This window comes from Anastrepha ludens, chromosome 5 (genome assembly GCF_028408465.1).
Source record: "Anastrepha ludens isolate Willacy chromosome 5, idAnaLude1.1, whole genome shotgun sequence".
Lineage (NCBI taxonomy): Eukaryota > Metazoa > Arthropoda > Insecta > Diptera > Tephritidae > Anastrepha > Anastrepha ludens.
In genome coordinates this window covers 49131220-49147145 of record NC_071501.1, presented here as the reverse complement: position 1 = coordinate 49147145, position 15926 = coordinate 49131220, and the positions used below count along the sequence as shown (strand labels likewise).

At 36.2% G+C, this 15926-nt stretch overlaps 1 protein-coding gene across 2 annotated transcripts in view; it reads left to right on the top strand.

The window, feature by feature from the left end:
* The first annotated feature begins 10925 nt into the window (after nucleotides 1-10925).
* LOC128863190 (peroxisomal acyl-coenzyme A oxidase 3) overlaps nucleotides 10926-15926 on the top strand; it is a 36240-nt gene continuing 31239 nt past the window's right edge. The window contains exon 1 of one of the 2 annotated variants that reach the window (XM_054102208.1): nucleotides 10926-11524. The gene's annotated coding sequence lies outside the window, so the exon portion shown is untranslated. The remainder of the gene's footprint in view (nucleotides 11525-15926) is intronic. The other variant, XM_054102207.1, reaches the window with a different exon arrangement.

The window sequence follows — 15926 nt, the reverse complement described above, 5'->3', positions numbered from 1 at the left end:
TCCGTCAATCCTCCCTTTATGAATGGAAGAATTACCGCTCGGACCCAGCGAGGGTGTAGGTACAATGATCCAGCACCGTGGAGATGAACTCAAAGTTTTTAAGAATATTAGAGTATCCGTATTAAAGTATCCCGAACACCTCAATCTGGTGAACAGTAAGTTTTGGAGGTGACTTCATTTTAGAGAACTTAATACTCCGCGAACGCTTTAAAACCCGACTTAACGTAGCCCCAGAAATATTAAAAGAAAGAAAATAAATATTTTGATATCACGTAAGCTTTTTCTATTGTTTCGCGCCACGCGAATAACTTTTCGCACTTCACGGGTATTATTTAAATACTTTCTCTAGAACACAAAAAACAAAAAATATAAGTAAAATTATTGTGCGCTTACTATTAGCAGCGGGGTATATATAAGGAACTGCGACCTTTATCGTGAACTTGGCATAGTAACTAAGACTGAAATAACGAAGTAATTTGCGATTAAAAATCATATCAACGATACACAACGGTAGCAGATCTTAAGGAGAGCGAGTAACGATTATCTTCAATAATCCTTGGGATCCTTGTATATATACTTGGTGCAATTGTAAAAGGCTTCCAAAAATTTCTAAGAATTGTTGGGAAAAAACAAAAAAAAAAGAAAACAAGTGTGGGTATTAAGCAGGAGCACACCTTTCGAAAGTAAACAGAAAATTTTTAAAAATATTTATCTTGATTGTGTTCATAATTTACTTAAAGGTTTGACATTTACGAAATGGGACGCTACACGCTTGAACAAAATTGGGAACTATTGAAAACCTATTTCCAAAGAGTCTTCTACTCAAACTGTGAGAAATTTGAAAAAAAATTCCAAAAAAAAGATTTGCTAACAAGACAGTTCGTGGATCAATTTGTTAATCGTGTTCGTGAAAGTGGATCGTTAATGGATGAAACAACATGTGAATGTGCTCCTACAGTATGTACACCCGAAAACATAACTGCTGTAGCCGAAAATGTGCGTGAACATCCAACAACCTCAACTCGTCATCGTTCTCAAGAATTGAACATTTCACGCACTTCTTTGAGGAGAATTTTGCATAAAGACCTCGGTATGAAGGCTTATAAAGTTCAATTGGTGCAAGAACTGAAGCTTAATGACCATCCAATGCGTTTTCGGTTCGCTCAATGGGCAGAAAATCGTTTGACCGAAGATGAGCATTTTTACCGAAAAATCATCTTTTCTGATGAAGCTCATTTTCACATCGGTTTAAGACCGTTGGACTATTTTTTGTGGGGAGCCGTTAAGGACAAATGCTATGCGAACCATCCACAGACGATTGATGCTTTAAAACACGAAATCGAAGTTGCCATTCATGAAATTGGAGCCCAAACAATCGAAAATGTGCTTAAAAATTGGGTTGATCGAATGGCCTACTGTAAAGCCAGTCGTGGGAGTTATTTGAACGATATTATTTTTCATTCATAAATGACAATGTTCAATCTTCAAAATAAAAAAAAAAAATTTTAAAAAATATTTATTAATCTTTTTTTTATAACCGATTCAAAAAGCAAATTTTACATGGCCCACCCTATATAAGCTCCTGGTTTGAAAAAATTTCGGCTATTTTTCTATAAATTTATCCCAAACAGTTGAAACTAAAGCGAATTTGCCCCTTTGCAAACGTTGGCTCCTCTCATTTTTTTTTGTCGAAGCGGATGAAACGTAGAATCTCGGTGAAATCACGCATACTCATGGTTGAAGAAAAAAATTTTGGTCCCCACTTGTTATTCCATAAGTATTCAAGTCTCAAAGTTTTTCCTTCGTACGCCCCACGTGCATACAATATTGCAATAAATGCCTTCAATTTTGTTTGCGTTAGTATCCATTTCCTCCAAAACGCGATAGTCTTCTTATTCTGTACAAGTTCCTATATGTTCTAAGATGTGATGGTCAATTAGTAATAAAAATACGCTACTTAGCTCCCCCTTCATAATATTTCTTTTTGCATATTTACACGATTAAAATCGTGACAATAGTAAATATAGCCAATCGCGACTAATCTGACGTGACTTTGCTCTCTCTTTTTCTGATAAATACGTTCCCGTAGAACCCGCGACATTGTATTTCTCAGAATCATGGTTTCCCCGGAATCATATATTTTGTCGCGAAAATAGATTGCAATACTTACCAGCTGTTGTTGCTGCCCCAATATCATTTCATCACATAGAAACTTGCACCAGTCATTTTGACTTGTACTGGTATAAGTGCTAATAACAGAAAATATATTTGTTACGAATATATATTATATAAAATAATATAAAGTTCCTAGAACTAATTCTTTAGCTATAGCTGCAAAGTCATGATATCATTACAGAAAGAAAATATTATATGCAGTAGGGTTTTTAAATTCAAATTGCAAAACCAGTCACAATGACTGGTCTGGTAAATCTAGTGTTAAGGGTGGTTTTTATTTGTCGGACATGAAACTTTGTTTTTAACTCTACTTCGTCCAAAGAGCAATTGCGGGCAAGTTATTTTCCCAAGCGAGTGTGGAGATGAAAATCGTTGCCCGGACAATCGGTTCTACTTTACCGGAACGATCCGGATTTACTACATACATATTCGGCAAAGGGCTGCCACTCCAGCAGCACTCCCCGTACATGCATGGGGACCGTTTTGGCTGCTACAACAACAACAACGTAAATACGTCGGAATGTTTGCCTGATTACCTCGTGGGATACTTCGTTTTGAGCCCGACTTTCTCCACAAGGCGTTTTTTCATTCATCCGTAAATGATTTCCTTCGAGAAGGTTAAAGTCATATCATATATCAGGCGAAGCAAAGAAGTTGACAGTTAAAATTCGTATCGTACGCAAGTGTCGCCCAATGAGTACCTGCATTATCGGGCTACCAAACGTGGTATGGAAAACTCTTCAGCATAGAATTAGGATTTAACGCATGCCGCCTTTATTTGGGCACCTTGATATTTTTCTCTAAATATACATATAAGTCTGAACAATCTTTGGTCCTCAGTCAATGGGGGACGGAAAATTTGTAACTTGACATAAAACCACCCTGATCCGACTCTGGCGCAAGGCGTATAACAAGAGCACTGCAAAAAAATAACAAAACCACAGAAGCTGACGAGTGGACCACGCTATTTAAATTCAGCGACAAAAAGCAGGCAATCAAAATTTTACGCATGGCAATTTTTTTCGGAAGGAGGGCCACATAAATTAAATTTTATATTTTTTGGATAAGCCAATTCATGCTTTGACAAAATTGATGGAGATTTACTTATCAGCGCTCCACACTACATGCGAAATTTGTTACTCAACATAAATGCAGCTGTAGATGAAAAAGTTTTAAAACATTTTTTTTTGGTAAGAACGTGTTTTCGATACCTTGATAATAATTTAAGGAAAGCAAAATTGTACTGGGTGGCTGATGAATTTTGCTACATTAAGAAACTCAAATAACTTTTTTTTTAGTGTATGGAATTCATTTATTTTTTTTTCAAGTTGAAGGTCATTAAATTTTATTAAATGTAGCTTAACTAGTTTTAAAAATAATTGAATTTAAATGCCCCCCATGCTCGTTGACTCAAGTGCGGCATCTTAGTAAAAAGTTGTTCATTGCTGCCTTGAGAGTTGCGACAGGAATAGCCGCAATTGTTGCCCGAATGGATTGTTTTAGTTCATCCAAATTTGTTGGCTTTGTTTTATAAACTTCTTGTTTACATAAACCCCACAAGAAAAAGTCAGGTGCAGTAAGGTCAGGCGACCTGGGGGGCCAACGAAATTCGGAGTTTCTTGAAATCAGTTTATTGGGAAATTTTCGTCGCAACTCTGTCATAACAGTCTGGGCTATGTGAGACGTTGCCCCATCTTGTTGAAACCACACAGAGTTGAAAGGAATTCTCTTTCGGCGTAGTTCTGGATAGAAAAATTCTTTCAGCATTTTCAAATAACGGTCTCCAGTAACCGTAACGTTGTGACCATTTTCTTCAAAAAAATAAGGCCCGACAATACAGCATGAAGAAACCGCACACCACAATGTCACGCGAAGAGGATGCAATTCCGTCTCGTGGAGTATCTGTGGGTTAGAAGTACTCCATATTCGACAATTTTGTTTGTTCACATTGCCGTTTAAATCGAAATGGGCCTCATCAGACATGAAAAGGCAGTTTAATATGTTTTGGTCTTCTTCCACCATTTGCAGGATCTTCTGGCAAAATTCCAAGCGAATCGGCAAGTCTGCTGCATTCAGTTTGTTAACCATTTGAATTTTGTAGGGAAATAAGTCTAAATCTTTGTGCATTATTGTTTGCAAAGACTGTCGGCTGACACCAAGTTGAGCAGATAAGCTTCTTGTTGAAACCCTTGGATTGCTTTGTATAGCTGCAGCTACAGCAGCGATCGTTTCCTCCGTCCGAACTGGTGGGTTTCGATGATAAGGCCTTCTTGCGACTGTTCCTTGCTCAGCAAAATTATTCACCAGTCTCATTATGGTCCATCTGCTCGGGGGATCGCCGCCAAACATCCGCCTGTACTCTCTCTGTACCAAAACTACGGACTCCAGTGCGTGATAGCGGCGGACTATCCAAATTCTTGTTTGCGTGTCCCAGTTATCCATTTTAATAAATTTTAAAGATCAATCTGCAAATTAAAACAAAAATGGAACAGATAACTTAAAAAGAAAAAAAGTTATTCAATTTTTTTTTGGTAGCGGCTTTCATCAGCCACCCTGTATATGAAAAAAAATTATGTAAACAAAAAATGTTTCTTTGAATTTTTTTGATTATAAGAATTTATAATTAAAAACTACCCTTATTTTGAATTAGACGCACGTTAATTTAATAAAATTGCAACTGGAAATTTTTGGAAGGAATAATTCAATTTACTTTAGGTTACAAAATAAATAAAGAGTCTTTCAAAAGTCGCGCCAAAATTTTATTTTAAAACTAGCGGAACCGACAGACTTCGTTCTGTCAAATAGATTTTGAATGTGGCAGTTTATATTTTGACCTTCATATGTTTTTACTCTGCTACCTTCACACACCGCCCTATCATCATGGTGACGGTTCTGTTCAGGAGAATTAAAGAAAAGGGTCAGTTCGGGTGACCTAATTATCTTCGCTTCCACGAACTTTGGCCACCCATTTGGGACCCACTAAAAACCCCAACTAGGATGTTTGCCAGAGGGCCTCAAACTAAGAGGGGAACTTAAGGTTCAAACCTGATTGAAAAATAATCTAAAGGGATAGTGGGAGCCTAAAGGTGACACAAACTTATAAAGTGGGTGCTTCAATGACAAGACATAGAGCTAATTATTTATTTATTATTAAAATTATCAACATAGGGTTAATAACCGATATAATAAAGGATAATGAAATAAAACGTATATAAGTATTTTCAGTAATCGCCTTATTGTAAATCATGTGAATCATAATTATTAACAAAAATCTGTTTTATTTTTATTGTATTGCTTTATGTTATACAATGTGTTTTGTTCGATTACCTGGTGAATATACAAACAAATCTGATGGTTTTCCAACACGGGAACAGGCAACATACAATTGACCATGTGAGAATCATGGATTTTCTAGATTAACTAATAATGCTTATCTTCTGTTCTTCTTAAAATATGTTTGGATTTGTTCAGCCCTGCATGATTATTCTTAGAATTTACTTAACTGTTTTTTTTTATTATTTGTGAATGAAATCATTCCTTAACTCGTTCTGAAACTAAAACAAAAGAAAGAATATTGCGAGGCCAATCAAACATATAGCTCTTACATTTTTTGATTTTTCAATTTGGTCGGATTCACGATATTATAACTTTTGTGTGAACGCATTAGATCCTCCAACGCGAGCACGTACACATACGAGCGCGCAATATTTGTATGGGAAAAAGAAAAGGGTTGTTTGGGGTTTTCCCGGAAATTATTCCAATTTTTCTTGCCGTACAAACCATCCTTGGACTTTAAGGAACATTTAAAAAAAAGAATTGTTAAGATTGGTCCATGCGTAGTTGAGTTATGCGCTTACCAACACATTTTGCGATTAATTTTTATATTATAGATAAAACATGTAAAAGTTTAAGACCTTTTACCTTTTTGTTGAAAAAACGACTCTTCACATTTCGGTGTGAAAAATGATATCATTTAAAATGTCCACCATGGCAGGTGGACGTCTACAGGTAAAATCCGCCAAACAGTTGATTCATGAATACCTAATTGCTGAGAACGTCGATGTTGATGGTTTCTCAGCAACACTTTGCCCAACAGCAATAATTTTCGCAAGAGATCGTCCAGTTTTTGGTCCACCAGTCCTTTTTCTATCCTCGACAGAACCAGAAATTTTTCATCAACCTTTGAATTGTCGACTCATTCGGACGAGTATTCCCACCAAAAAAATCACAAATTTTGCGTTATGTTGTTGTTAAAGATCGCCCATTTTCTTTTGAAAATAATTCAATAATTTTAATGCGTTGTTCTTTCGTGTAAAATTGTACGTACTGCCTATTTGTTATTCAACATACCTATACCTTTTATCAACTTGTAAGATGCTTATAGATAAACACACTATTAGTTCTGCGAACAGGCTATGATCTCAGTCCCTGACCTGCGCAACTAGTAGAATGACGTGGCCGGAATGGAACATGGGCCGCACAAACCGACTGTTGAATCTAAACAGGAAAAATATGAGAAATCTTCTCGGGGTTCTAACAGGGCATTTTCTGATTGGCAGGCATGCCAGTAGACTGGCATACCCTATAACGACTATTGCAGAAGCTGTAACGACATTGAAGAAGAAGAGACTATAGAACACTTTCTATGCGGGTGCATGGCCCTGGATAGAAGAAGGTTCAATATTTTAGGAAAAATTTCTCTGAATAACTTGGCAGAAGTAGCCAATATAAAAATAACAAGTTTTCTTAGATATATTAAAGCCACAGGTTGGTTCAATGAGGACAATGTAGAGTGAGGAGAGGGGACAGCCCTGGGGTATCACAATGGGCCTACAGCAGGCCTATGTGTGTCAACCGACAACCACTATATCTATCTACCTATTTATTATTCACTACTGACACCTCGGCATCACTTTTGAAATACCCTCTATTTTGGACAAAAACGGGAAGTTGAAGTTTTAACTCCAATTCGCTGCACGTAGTTGTATTTTCAACGCAGCATCTGCTACTTCTGATTTAACAAAGACTGGATTCGATGGAGATGTCTTCCGAAAAAATGTGCAGTTGATATTTCACGTACATTAAAAAAGGGTTTCTTGTTGTGCTCTTCGTGTCTTAATAAGTGTGTTCGTTTCGGTTTCTTATTTTTGGCTGTAGTTTGGGAAAACTTCAGAAACGTGCATTTAGCAATACTTATGCTGATACCGACCTGTTTGTGATCAAATGTGCCCTATTCGAAAATGTCAGCTGTGCCCCAAATGCTTTTATTTACTTGATTAAATACGCTCACCTAAATGTCCGTAAATTCTCGATACTTTTCGTAGTTATAAATATAATGTTAGTTAAATTAGTTTATAGCCATGAATTATTTATTGAATCTAATTCACAAATGACTTACGTTCACTATCTCAAAATAACAGAAACAGCCGGAAAAAGAGAAACCCGTCTATGTCAAATTTTCACATTAACTGCCAAACTTTATTTTATTGTACCCAAATCACAAATTTTCTTCTACCCAGTTGACTTCAAACACACTCAAATGTATCCCGGTTAACCCTACCTTTTCATGAGCTATTTTTTGTTTGAATTACAGCTGGGCTTACAAATTTTCTTAATATCTTTTTTATCAGTCAGAAAAACGAATTAGCCTTGAAAATAAATCATTTAACATTTCAAGGGTATGCAAAAAAGTTTTAGTCGCGTTAACTTTATGACTTAACTCTTTATGATTTAACTACAAGACTGGACTCCTTGAAATATCCTGCCTGTCCATATTCGTTTTCGGCTCTGACATGGATGCTTCGAGTCTTTTCGGAAACACATCAGTATTTACAGTATGCACTGAACGAGCTAAGGTGCAGATTTGCAATAGGATTCAACTGATATATAAACAGCAATCGACAGTAGAGGTGTTCCAAGACGGGCTCAATCCAACAAAAGTTCCCCGCAGAAGACACACATCAAAGGGGGTGAAATGGTCGCCTTTTTTTTTCAAAATCTAGTCATGTCGCAACTCTCCCACAAGAGGAACTGAAAATAGTCAATTCTGCAGGAAATTCTCGGAGAATTAAGGAAAACTAACCGCCGATGATGAATCATCCTTCAACAAGATAATGCGAGCTCTCAGGTATTGGCTTATGCGAGATAGTTTTTGAGTACTGAGTCTTACAGCTTTGATTTGGAACCTAATGATTTATTTTTATATCTACTCGAACATCACAAATAAAATGCAAGGTTAACGTTTTTCAACGCCTGAAGAAGTTTTTGAAGCCTTTAAACACCTCATTTCGGAGGTATCCACTTCTGAGTGGCAAAAGTGGTTTGGAAATTGGTTCAAACGACTTCTAAGAAGAATATTTTGAAAACCAATACAGCCATTTTTGTGGCAAGGAGTTCTTATTTTGGAACTGTCCAAGTTTCCATTGCATAAGAGCGTGAATACTGCTCCAGAAAGCAAGAGACATCAAACGTAAAATTTGTATTTAAATGCCAAATGATTTCATCAATGATTTTTGGTTTTTCAAAGTATTGTCAAAATGTTTCGACAAGGCGATGTATTCCTGTAGAGGAAAACTGGCCTGTATAATATGACGAGTTAATTTTATACCTTTTATAAATATGAAAATGGTACTCGAATTATAACTTTGTTTTGAAGTTGGTAAATACAAGAAGAAGAAGACGCGATTGTGAATTGTATTCCCTTCTTGAATATACAGTGCACTCGCGATAACTCGAACTAATTAAAACAGGCGCTGTTCGATTTATCGAATTTGTTCGACTTATCAATTGAGTGTGCTATGTTAAAAAAACAGTCATCGATATCGATTTTTCGATCGATTGTTGAAAATGGAAGCCAGTAGAAAATTTCTGTAGTATAGTTTCGTTATACGAATTACATTTTGGTCCATTGGCTGGATCAATGGTGTCACATTCGGCGGCATAAACATAGTTAAAATTAAACCATCTTCTGACTTTAATTCGATTTCGTTGGGATGTGATGGGGCATTATCAATTAGAAGAAGAGCCTTCTCAGGTAGTCCCCATCTTTCAAATTTTTTCTTACCTAAATATTAAAGTCATTTAACTTGGTTAAAAAAATTGTTTTAATGAATCTGGATTTTACCTGCGGCTCGAACGAATTATGAAACCAGTCTTTGAAAATCGCCGAAGTCATCCAGGCTGATTTGGAATTTTTGTACTCCACCGGACAGTTAAAATTTTTGAAAACACGGGGATTTCTTGCTTTGTCAATAACGAGAAGTTTAAGCTTATGGTTGCCGTTAGCGTTAGTGCAAGCCATAAATTGCCTTATCTTTCTTTTTTATAAGACTTATGGTGGACTTGGCTACCCCATATTCCTTCGCTAGAGAAGTAACACTACGTCCACGTTTAATTTTGTTAAGGACTTCAGCCCTCTCTTTTAATGTTAAACACTTCAACCTTTTACGATCCATTACTCACGTGCACTGATATACTACAAATGACAAATTTAAAGCAATTTGGTCAATGCAAGATGTTGTTCCCAGAAAACTAACGGGATATTAACGCCGAAATATTCATATGGACAATACACTAGTATACATATAATTTATATACATATACTATTACATATGTATCTATGTACAAAATGTACATGTTTGAAAAGAATGTGTGTACAAATAAATTTGTTTTTTTGTTCGAGTTATAGCGCTTTTTTATTGTTCGAGTTACAAAGAAGTCAATAGGGGAAAAAATGTGTTCGAGTTAGCACGTCGTTCGACTTAGCGGCTATTCGAGTTACCGCGAGTGCACTGTATTGTCAAAATGTTGCTTTTCCGGTGCAGTGTACGTTTTCGAATAAAACATTTGAACAAGAATTTTAAAAACAAACAGTTGCTTTAAAAAATACACAACAAGAAAAAAAATTGTATACGCTTATTTAAAACTCTAACACACAAGGTGGCGCAAAGGTAATCATCGGAAGATTTATAATTTTTGCAAATAGCGTCGTACGTCAAACATATTTGACACTAGACAGCTGCAGTATACAGACAAACAATGGATCGCGTAAAGATCAAAATAAAGATTTCCATCACTGAAAATCACATTTTTTATTAAAATTAAAAAAGTTATTAAAAAAAAAATGGATGAACAATTTTGCGCCACCTTGTACTCAAAAAGTTATTTTGTCACCCGCTATGATTTAAAGGTAATTGTTTTTGAGAAATCTGGCAGCGCAGTTGGCTAACATGTGAGTTTTCTCTTAAACGTGATTGTATCTCTCCCTTTTAGCATTGTGAGTGGTTTGGCTACTCGTTCCATTTCCACATTGTTCCTGCCGTGTTACAATTTTATACTGGCTCCAGATACCAAACATTCATATGAATGTACTTTTACTTCCTTATTTTTTATGTATTTTGAGAATTTTCAATATATGTAAGTAATATCGTTTGCTAATCGGTCACTGATGATGATGTTGTCACAACTATGAGAAAGTCGAGTACATTCTTTCTCATGCTTATATGCATGCACACATATATACACCCATATATAAACAGATATGACGGTAGGCTATTGTTGATTAACTATTTATGTACTTGTTTGCCTGCCGGCTCGTTTAGCTACACGCTTGCATGACTTCCATTGCTGCAGCCGCCGTCGTCGCCGGCATTGCCATTGAAATTTAAATTGAAAGCGACGTTGGCTTTCAACTTTATGGGCGAACTCGTGTCCATTCATTTCATATCTAAAGAGTTCAGTAGTTGCAGATACTCCGTCGCCTTCAGTAGTATCCAAATTCACGCATTTCGACAGTTTATTTTGTGGAGAGAGAGTCTCTCAGTTGTGGCGCAATCAACAGAAAACGATACCACCAAAATAATAGCTATAAACACCATAAACCACCCCGTCGCGGTAAATACTAGTCACTCGTAACGCATCAACAACCACCCACCCACTCGCAAAGCGTTTCCTATCTTTTGCATTTTGCAGTGTTCTTTGAAAAACAAATACGTGCAGTATCAAAAATATTTTCTCAATCATTTTTATTGTGCATGCAGAACCGGTATCTGCTTTAAAAATAAAAGTGCAAATAGCCAAAAGGCCCAGAAGACGTCCCAATAGAGTTGATGAAAAACGCGCTAAAACCGCAAATAAATCAGTAATCTTCCGCGCCGATCTCAAGAACAGCAGCACGGCCTGTCAGCGTTATTAGTTACCTCAATTTGATTACTTTAAACTTTTGTTTTTTTATGTGAATATCCGGCTTGGCATCCCGATCAAGGCATTGCTGCGAATTAGAGCAAGCGAAAGAGTGCATATTTCTTCCTTTTGTTCCAAGACTGGTTAGTATCTAGTTTCGCATAGGCAGGTGAGAAATATTCCTAATTTTAAATCTCCAAATGCATATGTATCCATTTATGTGGTCATGCTGTGTGTGTACGTGACGCATCTGTTGAGTATATGCATGTATACAACTACATACATACATACATACATATATACCACGCATGTAAGTGGGTTAGAACATCCCCGTAGGGAAAGTCTGTTTGGTAAACAATTTTCTGCTTCGGAAATAGTACGATATCGCCAAATTCAAATAGCTGCGGTAACTGTACCGCGAATAGCGACATCTGCCTTCAGAGTGTGACAGTATCAAAGTCAATATGTAAACGCCCTTATCGAACATTTCGACCTTGAATTCATTGATGGTTACGGTTTCAGATGCTGGGCTGACTGGTTTTTGCATCACATTTAATAAAATTGTGCGTTATTATTAATTTTATAAACTGTAGTATAATCATTTAAGAAAAAACATTAAAAAAACATAAAAACAGAAGATGGTTTGGCCTGTACCAAGGATCGAGTCTATAACTTTTTAAATGGTACAAGCGCGCAAGTCACAGGTGTTTTTCATACAAATGTTTGCAGTTGTTTAAAATATCAATCGAATTTTTTTTGGGGGGACGGACATGCATATTTGTATATGGAATCAGAAAGAAAAGTGAAGTTTAAATTGGATTTTTATTCTCGAATGCAATAACTACTGACATTTTTTTCCAACCAGAAGGGAATTAAGCTTCCAATTAATTGTTAAATAAATGTCAATCGATTTTTGTGGGAGGACAGACATATTTGTATGTAGAATCAAAAAGAAAAGTCAAATCTAAATTGAACTTAAATTTAATGTTTTTCTCGATTGCTTTAACTATTGCCACTTTTTAGAAACAAAAGAGAATTAATTTTTACAAAGCTTCCAATTCATTGTAAAATAAATTAGAATAAGTAATTCTATAATTGTCTTTAATCTGAACGTTAAAACTTCGATACGCTTTTACAGGAGTATTTCTTCGGGATGCCATACTGTTGATAAAGTTTTGTCATGTGTATGACGTAATTTGGTTCCATTTTGTTCTGTTACCTTAGTTCATAGACGGTGTGAGAAACATTTTCGTTATAGCCTAGCCAGATGACGGCGTTAATCGGGACTAGCGGCGCAGTTAGTTCTGATTAAAATTGTAGGTTGTTACGCATATTAGAGAACAGCTGATTTGTTTATTGGATAGTTTTGTCTTTTAAAGGTGAATCGTAGGCGACAAATACGAGTATTACCTGTCCTGATATTAAAAAAATTATTATTTGTTAAAAAAAAATCTTAAATTGCTATTTCTAACACTGATATGCAATATCAAAACAATTTATGAAATTTTGAACCTGTTAGTGCAGACGAGAGAGCGAGAAATCTGGATTCGCATATGAGTGCCTGCTCGTCCCTCTCCGTCCAGGTTGAACGTTTCTTTCTGCTTGCCAACTGAAATTGGAAAAACGCATTTTTAAACTTGAAAATAAAACGAAAATGCTATAAAATACTTATTCCTGTTGTGTTTTTCATATTGTTGCAGAATTTTAATGCTGCAATGATTGTTTTCTGACTTTCTTTTTCTGCTCTTTGAAAGTTTCATTATTTTTCATTCACAACAGATATTAACTGCCATTTTGGTCAATATTGCCATCGAAAATTCCCCAAATTCGCTTAAATTATACAAATTAAGTCTAGTTGTTAATTCGCGTTAGCTGCACTTCATTCCTGATATGATTCCGAATCAGGTCGTTAATAATAGGTATTGTGTAGGGCTTACGTTCAGGGACTGCAGGAGCCAGGCGACTACCTTGTTCGGATTTTTGCTTGCAGGATTTGTACTTGGTTATTACGCTGTGGAAAAGTGATATTTTTAATAGAAATACCCAAACTAATCACCCACTCAAACAGATTGTTCCGCAAGTCTATAGTATTTTTCGACTCTTTTCCAACTCATACAATCGCATAGCATTGGTGATCCACCGCTGAATTTTAAAGTGTAATTCACATGTACTACCGTCAAAGTCTCCCATTTCTGCGGCACATTTCCTAATCTATTCATAATATTACTTTGCAATTTGTCTGACTATTTCCTATTTCGTCGAATTAGATAACGGTTTTTTAGTATGATAAATTTTATAATTTTTGATAGAGTAATGCTAACTTGCGGCCTAGAACCATCGAACCGCTGAGAATTCGCGTGGGGGATTTGGCCATTACGTACTAACTTCTCTATTAAATTTGCAGCTTTTTGGGAAATATGCTTCATCTTTATCTAAAATAGATTGCCGATCGCGGTTCGCTCTTAATCAGGTAAAATATTATCAAGTAAGAAAAAAAAATATTATCCAGTTGGCAAACGGTCCAGTCACGCTCAGTACGGCATGGTGAGTGGAGTGAATGCTATTACTCTTGTATGAGTACATCACTGAATCGGGAACTGAGGCAAACCGTTTAATGTGAACATCACCACATTCTTCTTGACTAAGAACGAAACGTGATCGGCAGTGTGTGCAACGTGTTCGAAAATATTGTGTACATTCACTCCATACTTTAAGTAATTGTGAGTTTTTGAATTTGACAGTGGGTTAGAACAATCGAAGTATATTTCATCTATATTTATATTTATACAAGTGCAGTACCAGTTGCGAATAATCGAAAATGGATGCAAGGGTGCACAACCGGAAATTCTTAGGTTTTCATCATACTAAGGATGATAGATTACCAGGTTTGGCCTTCAGCTGTTGTGAAAAATGAGATCGAGCGAGTAACTTCGGCTGTCACGTTACCAGTGACTAGACAGCAGAATTGTGTCCGCTCATTTCACACGCATTCACACACTCGTCCAATTACGACAGCAATGAGCGAAGACTTTTTTCGATTTTTTTCGTATATCACCAACACAATCTCAGTTTGCTGCTGTCTCAATCTCAAACTGCTGTCAAAACTTCGCTTAGTTTGTCAATCAGCTGATTCTTTCAAATTCGCTAATAGCCGGTTAACGGTTATTGACCACATCTTCCGAATTGTTTTCACCATATCTCTTGATTTTAAATTCACTAGAAGCGTATCAATTTGGTGCTTATGAATTTCCCTACAGGGCATTTAAACGTGTATGTATGTAGTTGCGCATATTCTTGTGAACATTTTGAAACTTAGTGAATAGCTAGTTTGTATTATCGTGAAAAAAATGTTAATTTTTGAGGGCTTGCTTATTTTAAACTAGAATCAGATACTTATTGCAGTCACATGGCAAGTTCGAGAAGTACATAAGCATGTATCTAACATATGTAGAGCTGTGTGTATGTATACATACCCCTAACAACAAAGAACACAAGTACATACATACATTTGTAGTTACTCATTAGGTGAATTTTCTTCTAGTAACTGAAAGTCGTGAGCACAAACCCGCATAACACCAGCTAACTCTGCTTATGAATGACCAGATGTAGCTAAGCCTGTACACGCATACATGCACGAAAAAGTATGTGTGTCAAATAGCATTACCCTGTTTTACCATTTCATGGCCATATTTGTGAAAAACCGGCATCGCTTAATGGAGATAGGGGTTACGCCCGTACGCACAATTGGATATCGTCGTCGCCGCCATCGTCTACAATCAGCAACAGCAGCGTGAGTGACGGTGATGTAATGCAATGCAAATATGCCAAGATAACTGTTCACCGTGCAAAGCCGCGCTAAAAAATGAATATCTACTTTGCATGTGGTCAACGAAACCAAGTAATAACCTGAATCGCTTTAGTATTAGTTCTTGGCGATTTAATTAATTAAAGTTGTGTGAATTAAAATTATGCAATTGATGGGCAGAAAAATAAATAGTGAATTAAATACAAGTTTCTTAAAAACAAAAAATTAAAATATATCAGCATCAACAGATCTGCCAATTTATGTAAACAAACAATTTTTTCGTTGTATTCAAATGGGACCCGTAGCTAAAGTCGCAAAAAAATTCAAGTGATGTCATATAAACTAACTTCGCATGATAATTTTTTGCGTGGGATTTTATTTTTATTTAATTATCTTCATGTTAAAATTTTTCTAATTAATTAAGGGAAATATCTTCACTTTGATGATAAATTTTCACTTCTGGCAACACTGCAAACTCAACAGAACAGTAACTACCCGAACAGCTGATTATTTTTGTGTTTTTTTTTTCATTTTGGTGGTTTGCTTGCCAAAGTGATCTGCTTTGTTTACTTTCTGATTGAAATCCGTGAAATCAGCTGATTTTACGTTTTGTTTCTGTGCTACTGTTGTCACCTCGCTTCAATTCGCCTTGCTTATACGAGGGGTGCCTTTTATATTTCGGGATTTGGCAACCCTGGTGTTGCAATCTGGCAATTGACAGCTGTATCGCAAAGTTTGACATTTTTTGGCTTTTACGTACTCAGAA